This window comes from Pteropus medius, unplaced genomic scaffold, assembly GCF_902729225.1.
Source record: "Pteropus medius unplaced genomic scaffold, Ma_sr-lr_union100, whole genome shotgun sequence".
NCBI lineage: Eukaryota > Metazoa > Chordata > Mammalia > Chiroptera > Pteropodidae > Pteropus > Pteropus medius.
Window position 1 is genome coordinate 29,993,672 of NW_024351730.1, and position 15,665 is coordinate 30,009,336.

At 39.1% G+C, this 15,665-nt stretch overlaps 1 protein-coding gene across 1 annotated transcript in view; it reads left to right on the forward strand.

The window, feature by feature from the left end:
- GPAT3 (glycerol-3-phosphate acyltransferase 3) overlaps positions 1-15,075 on the forward strand; it is a 77,449-nt gene extending 62,374 nt beyond the window's left edge. Inside the window, exon 13 of the transcript XR_005649217.1 lies at positions 15,010-15,075. The gene's annotated coding sequence lies outside the window, so the exon portion shown is untranslated. The remainder of the gene's footprint in view (positions 1-15,009) is intronic.
- The last annotated feature ends 590 nt before the right edge of the window (positions 15,076-15,665 follow it).

Below are 15,665 nucleotides of genomic sequence, written 5' to 3' on the forward strand. Positions count from 1 at the left end.
ATGAAATGCTTAACATCCGTGGAGAATACAATAACTTAACAGCACGAGGACAGCTGGAAACAACTATAAGTTCGGTGATAGTCTCCTCACTGTGGGTGAGTGGCCAATGTGCAACTGCCCATGTTGCAGCCTGGGCTAAGGTCTCATTAAGGTCTTTGATGGTGCTTCACAGGGTCATAAATCCCTGTGATGGATACTCCCTGATGTAGGAGGCATATAACAATTCTGGCTATTTGTTGGCCTGTTGGTTCTATGTCTGGAAAACATGCCAAGAATAGCTTTGATATAGAATATGTATAGTTTATCTTGATGAACTAAAGTATTTTGAATCCCTTTGAGCATTAACTATAATTAGGGAGTGAGATGCCTGGAAGAGCAGGAACGAAGAGTCGGTCTTCTCTCAAGGTGAAATATGATACGTTTCTTTAAAAAATTAGTGAATTTAATTTTTTGAGAAGCTTTGAAAATTGTATCCCTTAATTAAGACAGAAACATCCTTGTCAATTATAAAAAATCAATTGGAAATCACAGGTTAAGTTGGGAAAGTTTTTAAATTACTGTTTCTCTAGCTTTATAAAGCGAAACACATATATTTGGTGCCTGTTATGTGTCCATTACTGTTCTGGGTCTGGGGCATAACAATGACAAAGACAAAGTAGCAGGCCAGGCTTATGGAAAGCCTCTGAAGCAGGTAGAAAAAAGAAAATTAAGAAACATATTTGGACAGAACCATCACAAGGGATTCGGAGTGGCCTTTAATATTTTTCAGAAAGCCTGGGGTAGTAAATACCTAAGCATTCTTTAGGAAGAGTATATGGAAAAGTATATTCCTACAGCTAGAGTGAAATGTCAATGGAATCAAGCTCTGTGATTGGAAAAAGGGAGGGAGCCTAATCTCTATGGAATGCACAACCTGACAATGCTTATTGCTGAGTCGACTGAAGGTTTGACCTTGGTTAGGCCTGTTTATTATAGCAAGCACCTTTTGATACAGGCAGCCCTGACGTCTGGTTGTTGCTAAATCTGGCATAAGTGCAAGAGTTCCAGATTTCCTAACTGGAAAGAATTTTCATTGCTGGTTGTTTGTAAAACAAGTTCTGAAATTGTTCTTGAACAGCCAGAATTTTGTTCAGGATGGAGCAGAGGGATGATTTTGAAGCCCTGTCCTATCCAGTAGATTCTATAGTAATTTGATTAACCAATGGAGTGTTGAATGAGATACCATAGCCTCACCCAATAAATCCATGGTTTAATACTTCTCTTTGGAAAAATGCTTCTATCAAATAGTGATATTGTCTCCCCACTCAACACATACTTTATGAAATACGTGTGATGATTCAGGCTTTCAAGACAGGAATTTGCAGTGCAGGAGCTTAGAATCCGGAAGTGGAGACAAACACCACTAACCACATGAGGAAGTGAGCATACTCAGGAGCAAAGTGCTGTGGAAGTCTGGATAAGTGATCAATGCTGGGGGATAGAAGGGTGTGTGGAAGAGAGGACATTTCAGCAAGCTGTAGAGGATGAGTAAGTGCTCTCTGGTGAAATTAAGGAAAATGCAAGTGAATGGATTTTTCATACCTGCACCTAGTCCCCTCTCCCCTAGCCCAAAGAAAAAATAACCATCTCCTGTTCGGGTTTTTTTTTTAATTTTTAATTTTTTATTGCAGAACTGTTTGCTTCTAAAATGTTACCAGTGTTCCCTGTTCTTATTTTTGGAGCCATTTACTCTTTCTCCGCCATTACTACCTGAGCCCAAGCCATAATCATCTCTCACGTTGGCTGCAGTAAGAATCTTCCAACTGACTTCTTGTCTCCATTCTTGTTTCCAAAATGGTCTATTTGGTACATAGCAGCTCATGTGACTTTTTAAAATCATAATAGAATCATGTCACTTTTACCTTCAAAACTCTCCAGTGGTGATACATCAAGAAGACATAACGCTTATCAATAAATGTGCACCCCATCAGGGAGCACCAAAATGTATAAAGCAACTGCTAACAGAACTAAAGGGAGAAACTGACAAAAACAATTATAAGAGGAGATCTAAATACCCCATTGACAGCTATGGATAAATGATCAAAACAGAAAATCAATAGTGAAATATTGGCCTTAAATGACACTGTTACTGGGGAGTGGGGATCCTCTCCTGGCGTGTTGTCTAGATTCTTGATGTCTTGAACAAAGAATTGAGCAAGACACTGAAATATAGCAGAAAGAAGTGTTTTTAGAAGGGAAAGTACACTTCCAGAAGTGGAAGCAAGTCTGAGCAAGAGAAGTGTGGCTCAAAAGGCCTGATAACAAAGCCTTTGGGGGTTTTATCCCTACTTGCTGTGAGTGGTTACTTTTCTTAGAGGGGCTTCCTTGATTGACAACTAAGATTGGCAGGATTCAGTGATTCATCATTTACTTTCTGCGCATGTTCGTTCCCAGAATTCAGTCTGTTATAATGGTATTAATGAACTTCTGGGCATATGTATCATATTATAATGATGGTATAATGAGGCTCAGGTGAGTCGAAGGTCGTTGGAGTCTTTATTGCTCCACTGCGAGTGACTGGCTAAAACTGGTACCTAATCCTCTGCTTACTTGCCTCTTCGTATGAGTTTTAAAAATGCCTTCTGGCTTACTTAATTGTGGGCGGATCAGGGCGGACCCCTTCTAGAATAGGATGACATCTTTGCAGGCAGACCCATAAACCCCCTAACTTTCTTGCCTAACTCTTTTCTAAGAGCCATAAACCCCCTTATTATTAGTATGGATGTTGAGGAACAGGAGGTCTCTTTTTCTGTATCTGCTTCCTGCTGAGAAAGGTCGTAGTCCTTGCCTATTGGGGTTTCATGGGCTCTTTCCCTTTCTGCCTTAGTTAGGACAGGGTCTTGGGTTTCCACTTCAGTCCCTAGACAAGGAAAAGAAGATACGAACTTGTTATTCAAATTATGTATCTATTAATTTTTATTATCGATTTGCCTATTAAGAGAGTAAAGGGAAACATGCTTGGTTAATATATTTCTTAAAGAGTAAAAAAGACCTTTGGCCTAAAGTCCCCATCCCCTCTCAGACTCTAAGGGCCCTGTCTGGCCTAGCACCATTTCTGCTAACAATGGGCTGATGACCCTTATCAATAGCCAGAGGATGAGTCACCAGCTTCCGGATTTGAAGGAGAGGGCCTTTTTCCTAAAGAAAGGAGAGAAGAAAACTTAACTAGGTTTACTAAAAAGATTAAGAACTCTGCAAGCGATGTCCCATTTCATTTCCAGCTAAAGGATTAAGAATTTTACAAGTGATGTCCTGTATCAGTACATTAAACCAAACGGACGTAATCTATATTTACAGAGACTTTCATCCCAGAATACCAGATTATACATTCTTTAGTGCATATAGAACATAGAACATTTTGAAGGATAGACCATATGTTGAGACACAAAACAAGCCTCAACAAATTTAAGAAGATTGGAATCATACCAAGCATATTCTCTGACCACAATACTTTGAAATTGGAGATCAACTGCAAAAAGAAAGTGGAAAAACCACAAATATGTGGAAATTAAACAGTGCACTACTAAAGAATGACTGGGTCAATGAAGAAATAAAAGGAGAGGTCAAAAGATACATAGAGACAAATGAAAACGATAATAAGACATATCAGAAATTTTGGGATGCAGAAAAAGCAATAAAAAGAGGGAAATGTGTATTATTACAGGCCTATCTCAAGAAACAAGGAAAATCCCAAATAAAGAACCTAACATTACATCTTAAAAACTGGGAAAAAAAGAACAGATGAAGCCCCAAACCAGCAGAAGGAAGGAAATAATAAAAATTAGAACTGAATTAAATTAGAGAGAAAAAGAGACAATAGAAAAAATTAATGCAACAAAGAGCTGGTTCTTTGAAAAGAATAATAAAACTGACAAACCTCTGGCTAGACTCACTAAGGAAAAAAGAGAAAAGACTCAAACAAAATCAGAAATGAAAGAGGAGAAGTTACTCCAGACATCACAGAAATACGAAGGATCATACAAGAATACCATGGAAGACTATATGCCACTAAATTCAATAACCTAGAAGAAACGGACAAATTCTTAGAAGTATATAACCTTCCTAGACTGAATCACGAAGAACTACAAAACCTAAATAGACCCATCAACAGTAAGGAAATTAAAATAATCATTAAAAACTCTTCCAAAGTCAAAGTCCAGGATAGATGACTTCATTAGCAAATTCTACCAAACAGTCAAAGAAGATTCAATACCTATCCTTCTCAAGCTCTTCCAAAATATTGAAGAAGGGGGCTGGGATAGGTTGAAGAGGGTAAAGGGAGTTAAACATAAGGAGACTTGACTTTGGGTGGTGAGCACACAAGGCAATATATAGATAATGTATTATAGAATTGTGCACTTGAAACCTATCTAATTTTATTAACTAATGTTATCCCTAATAAATTTAATAATAGTAATAATAATAATAATAATAATAATAATAATAAATCTCCAGTGGCTTCCCATCGTACTTACTAGAAATAAAATCCAAAACCCTTATCTTGACCTCCAAGGCATTGCTATGACCTGGCCACTGGTCACCCCCTTAGCTTGATTTCTATTATTCTTCCTCTCACTCAACCACCACTACTCTGGCCTTTCTGTCCTTTTTTTGAAACCAACAAGAATGTTCTTGCCTCAGGATCTTGATACTTGTTACTTAAGTTTAGAATGATCTTCTTTTAGATATTTGTGAGGCTTCCTTCCCCTCCCTTGAAGATTTGTCTGCTCAAGTATCTCCTCCTTTGAAGATTTCCCTGCCATCTTACCTAATATAGCAGCCCTGTCACTCCCTATTTACTTACCCTGCTTTTTTTCCAATTAACATTTATTTCCAAACGTTGTATATTTGTTTGTTTTATGTGTTGCCCATTACACCGTAAGCTTGATAAGTATTTGCCAAATGAATGAGTACATTTGTTATCATTCCTTAATCCTTTTTTGACTTTCATGACCTTGACAATTTTGAAAATTACAGGTCAGTTATTTTTTAGCATGCCCTTTGATTTGGAAGGGTATGATGTTTTTTCATGATTAGATCCAGGTTAAGCATTTTTGGCAGGAATAGGAAGTGACATGTTGTGCTCTTTTCATTGCACCCTGTCAGGTGGCACTTCTTTTGACTTGTCCCATTACTGAGGATCTTCACTTTAGGTATTTAAGATGGTGTATTAATTGCTGTATTATGGTTGTGACAACAAAATACTACAGATTGGGTCACTTAAACCACAGAAATTTATTCTCTCACAGCACTGAGGCCTAGAAGTCTAAGATAAATGTTCGGCAGTGTTGGTTTCTTGGCTTACAGATGGCCATCTTCCCTCTGTGACCTCACATTATCGTCACTCTTGTTTTCTGTGTTCTAATCTCCTCTTCTTAGGAGAACACCGGTCATATTAATCACCTCTTAAAGGCTCCACCTCCAAACACAGTCACATTCTGAGGTATTGGGGGTCAGGACTTCAACATACAAATTTTGAAGGAACACAATTCAGCTCATGATAAATGGTGTCTACCAGGCTTTTCTACTGTAAACTTACTATTTTCTCCTTTGTTAATTAATGAATCATTTGGCGAGAGATGCTTTGAAACTATGTAAGTATACCATTGCTCATCAAACTTTCTATCATCTATCTATCTATCTATCTATCTATCTATCTATCTATCTATCTATCTATCATCTATAATATTGTAGATGCATGTTTCCTGCTTCATTTAATGAATGAAAATCCACTACCATTACTATTTATTTTGATGATAAATTTCTCTCAGATTTGGTCTGTGGGAACCCCTTCTGGCTGGCTTCTATGTCCTTTTAAGATATTCCCATCGTTTTAGGTCCTTGCTTACAGGCATAGGGTTTTCTAGATTTATCTTTTTACTTTCCCTGTCCCAGCCCTAAAATTAATTATTTCTTCAGAGAGCCCCTGGTTTCTTTCAGTGGAGGATAGTATTTTTGAAGCCAAGATCCGAATGCTAGGTTTGTGTATTATTCCTGCAGTGTTACTGCTCCAAGACCTTCCCAATGGACAGAGATAAGGAATATATGTATGTACCTGGCCACCCACCCACACATACATCCCTCCCACATTTACATCTATATTGATTTTTGCCTGCCCAACTCTCATCTATCTATGTATCTCTGCATCTTATCTGTGTATCTATCTATCCTCAATCATCGGCATCTACCTAAGTTTACCTATCTTAAAAACCATGAGTTCTCTCCAACACCTCCATTCTCAATCCAGTACCACAGAGTTCATTTTAGTTTTCTCCATTTCTATACTTTTTTCAGGCAGTGAGGAATCTGCTTATCTCTGATATTTATTTGTAACCAATCTCTCATTGCCTTTGTCACCCCTCCCTCACATGGATGCTTCCTCTTCTCACTCAGTCTCTATTAGCTCATGCTGGACCATCCCCTTCCATGAATGCCTTTCTTACCCTGCTCAGATTGGGCCACTTCCTTGTGTGATGCCCCTCACCCCTCTAGGCCTGATCCTTCATGCCCAGGAGCTTCTAGAAGCTTCCTGCCTGGTACGAGCTCCTCTCTGAGGTAGAGAAACCAGTGCAGGGTGTTGTCCCAGGCAACGGAGACTGTGGAGATGTAGATTCTTTCAGCAGCTGCAGTGCACCAAATCTGTGGTTGGTGACAGGGCAGACAGCCAGGCAGTCTGAGGCAGAGCAGAGTCGATGCAAACTTGTGGCAACTGGAGGGAGACTTCAGAAGTCGCCATGCCTCATTTTGGAATGAGGTGGAGAAAAAAGCATTTGAGGCTCTGAATATCTCTTATTGTTGATCTATAGCTGATTCTACCTGGCATGGTTTGAGGGAAGTCCCCAACACCAAACACACAAATTTGTCTAAAGCTGCAGAGTGGTAAATTTTGGCAGACAACACACCACTCTGTAGGGTGAACATAAAAGGGAGGCTTTAACAGTCTCTCAAAGGGGTTTATGAATATTTAGAATTAGGGGTTCCACAATGCCATATTCCCACTTTTGGGGGAGCAGGATAAGGCAAGTAGCAGTGTGGTTTCTTCTGTAAATAAACTCTTATTGTTAGGAGAGAATGGTACTTTTCAGAAAAACAACTCTCAGAATTTCAGAATGTGTAAACCACAGCTACTTTAAATAAAATAATGTGAGAAGTAACCCATTTACTCGCTGTGCACTGGGAATCTAAGTCTGTATTAAAGAAAAGCATTTTGGTTGTTTCTTTGACCTTGTTTTCTCTCAATCTTCTTCTATTTATAGTGCAACTCCTTGAGCACTCTTCTGGCTCTGGTTGCCGGTGCTCAGTTCATTTCTGGTTTGCTATTTTTAACACGTTGTTGAAGTAGCTTTGGATCAGGATCATGTGTATTGGCAGCACAAGTCGTTCAGCTAACAAAGGCATAGTAATCCCTGAAGTGATGACCAAATCAGAATTTTTTTAAGTGTTCATTTTTTGAAAGCATTTCTAAATGGATATGTGAATTCTTATGAGATTTGCTTCACAGCAAGAAACATTTATTTCCTAGTGCTGATCTCATTTCTTTCTAAAGTGGTCTCATCAAATAATTGCTTACATTATTAGAAAAAAAAATTCATAGACATAAGCTAAAGTCTGAGGCCAAAAGTTCAACTTCATCTTCTACGAAGAAAGTAATAATGTCATATTAGCAGATTTTTTTTTTTTTAATAATAGGAAATTGTCCTTTTATTAAACCCTGGCCATGGGGTTTAAGCTTCTTTCTGTCTTAATAAATTCTACTCTTAATAAGTTCTGCTATCATCATGTCATATTTTTAGATGAAATTAAGAAAGTGGGTCTTCGGGGAACAGTTCAAAATGCTTTGTAGATTAATCATCTGTTCTACAGCCCAACTTTCTGAATAAGAACTTTAGGAACATTTGTTAATTAATTAATTAATTAATTAATTAATTTATCCATTCAATGATTGCTGAAACAGAATCTTTTCTGACAACCTCTTGATTAAGCAGGAACAAATGTTATTTTTCCATGTTGGGTCTCTCCTGTCTGGCTGTCCACCTCGGGCAACCTCAGGTTGTCTGTGGGTGTGGCCTCAGGACAGGAGCTAAGATCTCCTGCAGATCTCTCTTTTTTCTTGGGCTAGATGTTCCCAGCCTCTTGAGGTGGCGGGGGCCCTGACTGTTGAGTCAGACTTTCAAGTCCCGGCCTCTGAGGCTGGCTGCTGGTGCTCCTCATGGAGGGGCTGCATGTGGTCCCTGCCATGTTGGCAGATTTGTAGCTGACCAGTAATGGTGGTTGCCATTTCAAGAATCCCGATTTCAAATAGGCATGAGGAAGACTGTGGTTTTCTGCTTATCCCCTAGTGTTTGGCTTCTTACATGCAACTGGAGACTTCCAGTAAACATCACTTATTTTCTTCATCTCCGTCATCACCATTCAAACAGTATTTGTATCTTTTAAATCTTTTGCTAGATTACAAGTTTCAGAACTAAAATTCTCCAAGTCTGAAGCCATCATTAGATCGAGCTTCTTAAAACATCCCTTTCATCATGTTACATTTTCTTATTAGATATCAAATGAAGTTCAACTCCTTAACCTGGAGTTCTAGGCTCTCCACACCTTGGTTACAAACTACTAAAATTCCTATTTACCCCCTTTGTCTATGTAGGTGTGTATACCTAATGTTTCCAAAACATCCCATAGCGGAGACTATTTATTATCCCCAAATTCATTCTCTTCCTTCTTCTTAGTTACAGAACCCCACTTTTAAGATATCCTCATACCTGGCTGAAATGTATATCTCCCAGGTCCTGTTGCAACCAGGTATAGCTGTTGGACTAGGGTCTTGTCAAAAGGACGTGAGTCCAAGTGTTGCATGAGACTTCTGGGAAGCAGCTATGAAAATATTTGTTCCTTCTAGCTGCTTGGTTTGGGGACATGATGGCTGGAGCTCCAGTAGCCATCTTAGACCTTGAGGACAAGGATCACACTCTAGGCAAGGCAGACCAGAGGTCTAGAAGTAGTCTGGGTCCCAGTGACATTGTGGCTCTATCTTATCAGCTCTACCATCATTGTTACTTGAGCTATCACTTTGTTTTCCTATTACTTGAAACTGAAACTAATCCCAACTGATATATATGTATGCTTCTTGGAGGAGGTAGCATTGAGATGGTCCTTGACAGAAGAGTAGGATTTAGATGGGCAAAAAGAGTAAAGAAACATTACAAGTAAGGAGATAAAATAATAATAATAATAGCCCATTAAATTCACATTGTACTTTACAGCTCATAGAGTGCACTATTTCATTTGTCACTCATAACAACTGGTATGTTATATGTAAATATTATCACTATAATATAGATAAGAACTATGGAGTCCATAGAAAAACAAATGATTAAGTAAAAGGAACACTGGATTTATAGTCAGAAAATCTAGGTTTGAGTTTCTCATTGCGATGGACAAACCTTAATGTGGCCCCCCAATTCCTCTCCTGGAATTCATGTAATCTCTTCTTGAGTGTATGTAGACCTGTGATTTACTTCTGACCAGTGGGATATAGCAAAAGTGATGAGATATCACTCCCAAGATTACATTCCATTGCATGCCACTCTGTCTTGCTAGCTCACTGCCTCTAGAATCTTTCCATCTTTATTGCTGGCTTTGAAGAAGGAAACTGTCATGAATCCTCCAGCTGCAAGGGATCAAATGCTGCCAAGACTCATGTGAGTGGGAAAGTGGGTTCTTCTCTAGTTGAAACTTCAGATGAAACTTCGGCCCAGCTGACACTTAGACCATGGCCTTGGGAGACTCTGAAGCAGAGACCGACTAACTCACACCCAGAGCCTTGACCCAGAGTAACTGTGAGAAAACAAATGTGTGTTGTTTTAAGAGTTTGTGGTAGTGTATTATACAGAACTAGATAGCTAATACACTTATGTATTAGTTGTGTAGGCTGTCATGGCAGAGATGATTAACTGTTCACCATAAAGTCATATGTCCTCTTCCACAGAATAACATTATTACTGAGAAATGGCTGGCCAGCCAGAGTTGTATTTCCCAGTGCCCCCTTGCATCCAGGTGGAGCTATTAACTAGTTCTCACTAATGAGATGTGAATGGAAGTCGTTTGGGTTACTGCCAGGATGAGATTGCTAAGAAGTGGTTGTGTTTTCTTCACTCTTTCTTTGCCTGTGTGCCAGCTAAAGGCAAAGGACTCTAAGGTCCTGGGACCTGTTGGAGCCATGCAGTAAAGCTACTCAGTGATCAGGAAGTCCTGTATTATTATTGGGAATTATTATTGTGTTGAGCCACTGACTTTTTGGGGTTAATTTACTGTAGCACTACTTTCCCGCTAATACAATATCAATTTTCTTACCTATAAAATGGGATAAAGTTGTTGTGACTGAATGGAACAAACTGAAAACTTATTGAATTGTAAAATGTTATCCTAACATGAAGTGTTAATAGTATCTTCATAAATATGTAATATGTAAATAGGGAAAGAATTATTTCTTAATTGTAGAGGAGATAAAACTAAATCAGAGTGATGACAAGACTTGTTTGAGGTCACTCTGTAAATTAGTGACTGATATAGGACTAGACTTTTTTCTTCCTGTCTAGTACTCTTCCATAATATCATGTCTTGCATTCACAGGAGTGGAAGGTGTGCAAAGCAAGGGAGGGTGCAGGCAGATGTATTCCTTTAAACATGAGCAGATGAACGCAGTGATTTTAAGGTTGTCCCTGTGGAGTTGAACCCAATGCATCTCTCTGCAGAGGCTGTATATTAGGTTGTCACTACATTGAAAAGAAACATAGCTACACCTTACATATGTTTTAGTTAAGTTAAGAGATTGATGTGTGTTTATTTTGAGGTGATTGTCGAAATACCTTCCACATGTGTAATGGAATTTTCTCCTTTTGGCAATCCTGAAGACAATTTATATAGCTACATATGTTGTCAGTGAAATTTCCCACATGCTTACATGAAACATTTGTCTTCTCCAGATGGTCTGTGTAAAGCCCAGTTGTTCTTCCAAATACCTTTATAGTTATGACAAATGTGTTATCTCTCTAGAGTAGATGAGAGTTCTTTCTTGGAAGAGAAAATGATCTCCTACTATTTGAAGGGGGAAAGTGGGCACGAAACTGTTTTAAGTCTAAAACCTGGGATCTGAGTTTAAAGAAATCAGTAGGTTAGAAACGTTACTTTTATTCCCCGCACTCATAAAATCTTGTATAGCCTTGAGTTCCTTCCATAAAAGAACTCTAAACACAAAACATTCCCCTGAAGAAATTCTACATATTTCCAACCTCTTGCTTTACAGCTTCCTCCCGCCCCGCAGTAATGCCTTACTTTCTTTGTCAAAAAATGCAAACACTTATCATTCAATATTTAACACACAAAAAAGAATAAACGAAGCACTCATGGGACCACTGATCGACTTAAGGCCAGAACATGACCGGTGCTATTGTATTCATCCGTGGTTTCTTTCTCTTCCTCTCCTTCCCCTCCCACTGTAGATTTCTATTGTGCCTTACTTTCTTAAATTTTCATAAACCAATTATAAATATTTATAAAAAGGTTTGAAAACCTTTGTGGGAGAATATGCAATGTGACTCAGATGGATTTTTACAATAATTTTTGACCTTTTGCTGAGGGCTTTCATGTCTATGATCTTTGAAATTCACAATAGTCTTGTGAGCTAACCAGAATAGGCACTTTGTACTTTTTCAGATAGAGAACAGAGGCCACCCCAGGATTCTCAACTGATAAGTAGATAGCAGAGTTGAAGTTTGCCCTAAGCGACATTGCCTGTGAGTGAGTTGCTGCTATTGAGTAGATTTCAAAGGAGAAATCCTTATTCCTAATCTGATAGAAACGTCACTGCAGGCTACAGCAGCAGACTAACAGTAACTTGTAGTGTTAGCAGATCCAGCAACTCAGTATTGTATCTTATTTTCCTTGTATTCTCAGCCCTCAGCAAGGTGTCTGACACACAGTAGGCCCAGGTTAGAAGCCTGGGCTCTGGCATTAAATATCGTGGAATTGAAAACCTGCCCTCTTTTAGTAGCTCTCTGACATTGGGAAGTAAATTCACTTCTGTCATCCTTAGTTACTCTTTTGCAAAGTGAGCCTAATCATATCTGTTCTCAGGGGGTGCTGGGGAGTAAATGAGACAATGACTATGAAGTAGCCGTGGCATAGAGCAGACACTGAATACATGGGAGCCAAAAGTAAAGAGAGTTGATTTCCATGTCCTTGGGTGAGTCATTTAATTCCCCCATTTCTCCCATTCCAAAGCTTCACTGCCTCATCTTTGTAGTGAGGGAATTAGACGAAGATGAATTCTCCAGGTCTTTCCAGCTCTGACCTTCAGTGACACTAGATTTAGTTCCCTAGACTAGACATTTGGACCTTGTTTTCTAAACTGATTATTTGAGTGTAGAATACAAGGTCCAAATGTCTTCATTGTCCATTTCCAAGTCTTCATGTAACACACAGACTAGTGAGTCAAGATAAAATTGCAAATGCTTTTTTTTTCCCTGCAATTTTCTTGTTGCCCCTTAGCTTCTGCCTATAGCAGCATTCATTGCTTTGGCCCTGAAAAATGTAAAAGTTGAGTTTCTGAATTGATTAAGAAAAAGAGATTATACCGAAAACCGGGATTCCTATCAGAAGAGTCAGAATTCTGAGAGAGGGGAGGAGTCCTTAAGCATTGAGTTTCTAATCTAACTGCAGTCTGGAGAAGGATGCACAGGAGGAGCAGTTCCCTGTCTTACGGTATTAAAAGCTAAGAGACTGGTGGGAAACCAAAATTCAGAGGGAACATGACTGCGGTTTTGATGTGATGAGTGCCTGAACCGGGACTCCTACATGGAACCACGTAGGAATGGGGTGGAGGATAAGAAAGGAGAGATACTTTCAGTAAGTTTTGGAGGATGTCAGGACAGAGAGCACCTGCCCCCTTATTTCACAGGTAAAGTCTGAAGGCAGTAAGCCATGAAAAGGCTTCTGTTTCAATCCTCTTGCTAATATGGTGCAGCTGAAGAAGAGCAGAATTGTGGTGTGGCATGTGTAGACAAAATCTCTCGGGCTCATCAAGTTGTATAGAACAGTTACCGACAGCGGCCTGGAATCAACTGGGAGACAACTACGAACTTGTAGAGGCTTTGGAGTGAGGATGAGGAAGACCCAGGAGGACCTGCATGGGCATGGTGGCCAAAGGGAAGAGGGGAGCCATGAGACACTTCCGCACGCAGTGGAAACTGATGTGAAGAAAGATAGGATTTTTTCGACGTGAAGAAAGATAGGATTAATCGAGAAAGGAACAAAACCAGTATAAGAGGAGACAGATTAAGAAGGGCTGGCAGACTGCATTCCTGCAGATGCTAGGACAACAGATGTTACGGCTTAGTCTGGGGGACGGATGTGATTGCTAGGGATGCCATGTGGTATGTGTTGTGCTAGATTATGTCCAAGGTGCTACGTGTTGGGAATACGGCTGATGACAGCTCCACAGAGAGGAAGATGTAAACTGGGTATGAAGAATGTGTAGGTACTCATGATGTAGAAAAGAGGCTGGCAGCCATTCAGAGCAGAGGGAACAACGTGTTCAGAATCCTAGAGAAGTAAAGAGCATGAAATGGTATGGGATATAGTGAGAAGACCAGATGTCCAGAAGGTTACGATGTGGGAGAAAGGCAGGACAAGATGCAGGGCAGGGGCACAAAAGCCAGTTTGTAAAGGACTTTGACACGTTAATTTCTCCCAATCTTAGATCATTCTAGAAAGGTTTCCCAAATTTTCCTTGTGAAAGAATAATATGATCATGTCATTTGACTTAAAAGCTTATACTGACTTCCCTTAAGAAAAGGGACTCTTACCTTTTATCGAGCCATGTAATCATATGTTAGTCTGGTAAAGCTCAGAAAAATATTTTTCAAGACATAAAATAAAATAAGTAAGATCATAAAGAAAACCAGTTATATCAAAATACAGTTATTAAAATTGTTTAAATATTTGTAATATATTTACATCTTCAGTAGGTCTAATAGCTACTGTAATTTGAAAGTAGTGATGAGTTCATATAATACTTCATGATATTTGCAACTGTAAAGTGTCATAAAAATACTTGTGATATTGATTGGCTGACTAAGTAAGATACTTCTTATACTACATGGTTTATTGCTTATATTCTTAATTGAAGGAAACACTAAATTTAGTTAATCATTAGTGAAAATAAAGATGCCAAGGGTATGAGAGACGTGATTTTGGATTGGTGGGAACTAACCTACTAAAAGTCCTGAAAATGGGGATTGGTGACTCTGCCCTTCCTTCCCTGGGCAGTGGCTTTAGTGCATGAGTTGGCTCACTGCACAGCTTAGCTTTCTCTCAGATGAGGTTCTGAGCTCAAAGACTTCAGGCATAGGAAGCCTTTTTGATTCTCACGATAGGCCTCGTCCTCCAAATCAGACTTTATGAACAAAGCTGGTATTTTGGTTGACTTATTTATCTTACTTCAGGCTTGGTTCAGAAGTCAGGGAGAGAAGAGGGGTGCTATTTTTGGACCCTTTCAAAGATTCAGTTATGGCAAGGAAATCTGTTAAAAGGATAGTCTCCGACAGCTGAGGAAAGTTTAATATGTTAAATTATTTTTAGTCTGTAACTTCTTGGAATTTGGGGTTATCAGGTTCTTTGTTCCATCATCAAAACCCTCCGCACCCGAACCAGTAAGTCGTAGGGCTCCTGGACTTGAGAAAGGGAGACTGGGGATAGAAGTGCTCTAAAAGGGGGCACCTGTTCACAAATAATACTTTATTACCAATAGACATGTTATCTTATTTTCTATGCATGTAGCAACTTACTAAGCACCTTTACATTTATATCTATTGATCCACATGAGTTAAGCTGTTACAGATGAAACAGAAGAGATTTAAATTTCTAGACTGAAGCTCTTTTACTAGATTAAGCAGGAATAGACAGTGACTAGAGGTGTGTGTGTGTGTGTGTGTGTGTGTGTGTCTGTGTATGTGTATTGAGGTTGAGGCAGAAAGGGAAATAATTTTAGAAAGAAATAGCAATTAAAAACAAAGAGGAAAAGAAGCAGAGCATAGTCCCTTAGTAAAGATATGATGAATGAAGGAAGAGTGACTTGCTTCAGAGTTTGCCTGGAACTGGCTTTGGATATTTGGATAATGGCCATTTTAATTCTCATTTTCCTTTATTTTCCTTCTGACATTCTTCTGACATCAAAATATACATTTTGACCAATAATAAGTAAAACTTCCAGAAGCAGGGTTCAAGCCTATCACTGTGTCAACTCTTTTGGAAGAATACTCTATTAAACGTCTATTTTCTAAAGAGTACATGGCATGCTTTAGGACCCAACAGAATCTATACTTGGTTCTTAGAGGCTCTAAGGGACATTTGGACATTGTTTATTTCCTTTCTTTTGAGTGACTGAAGCATCCCCCATGAATGGGTTCTCAGTGGGCCTGTCAACCAAGGTGCCCCATCACTGGGCCAGGGTTGGTCACGTGATCCACTCTAGGCCAGTCAGATGCTCTTTCTGAAATTGAAATCTGGAGTGAAGTGTTCACAAGGACTGAACAGATTCACTTTGAGGCAACTTGAAGAGAATCTATTTA